This window comes from Staurois parvus, unplaced genomic scaffold, assembly GCF_062004578.1.
Source record: "Staurois parvus isolate SC_StPar_1 unplaced genomic scaffold, SC_StPar_1.0 ptg000121l, whole genome shotgun sequence".
Classification (NCBI taxonomy): Eukaryota; Metazoa; Chordata; class Amphibia; order Anura; family Ranidae; genus Staurois; species Staurois parvus.
This window is the reverse complement of record NW_028317917.1, coordinates 86,901-88,000: the sequence shown is the minus strand read 5'-3', so window position 1 is coordinate 88,000 and position 1,100 is coordinate 86,901.

The following is a 1,100-nucleotide window of genomic DNA, read 5'->3' as shown; positions in this document are numbered from 1 at the left end:
CCGAACCACATTTACATTCCACCGAACCACATCTACATTCCACCGAACCACATCTACATTCCACCGAACCACATCTACATTCCACCGAACCACATCTACATTCCATTGAACCACATCTACATTCCACCGAACCACATCTACATTCCATTGAACCACATCTACATTCCACCGAACCACATCTACATTCCATTGAACCACATCTACATTCCACCGAACCACATCTACATTCCACCGAACCACATCTACATTCCACCGAACTACATCTACATTCCACCGAACCACATCTACATTCCATTGAACCACATCTACATTCCATTGAACCACATCTACATTCCACCGAACCACATCTACATTCCATTGAACCACATCTACATTCCACCGAACCACATCTACATTCCATTGAACCACATCTACATTCCACCGAACCACATCTACATTCCACCGAACCACATCTACATTCCACCGAACCACATCTACATTCCACTGAACCACATCTACATTCCATTGAACCACATCTACATTCCACCGAACCACATCTACATTCCATTGAACCACATCTACATTCCACCGAACCACATCTACATTCCACTGAACCACATCTACATTCCATTGAACCACATCTACATTCCATTGAACCACATCTACATTCCACCGAACCACATCTACATTCCATTGAACCACATCTACATTCCACCGAACCACATCTACATTCCATTGAACCACATCTACATTCCACCGAACCACATCTACATTCCACCGAACCACATCTACATTCCACCGAACCACATCTACATTCCACCGAACCACATCTACATTCCACCGAACTACATCTACATTCCACCGAACCACATCTACATTCCACCGAACCACATCTACATTCCACCGAACTACATCTACATTCCATTGAACCACATCTACATTGCACCGAACCACATCTACATTCCATTGAACCACATCTACATTCCACCGAACCACATCTACATTCCACCGAACCACATCTACATTCCATTGAACCACATCTACATTCCACCGAACCACATCTACATTCCACTGAACCACATCTACATTCCATTGAACCACATCTACATTCCATTGAACCA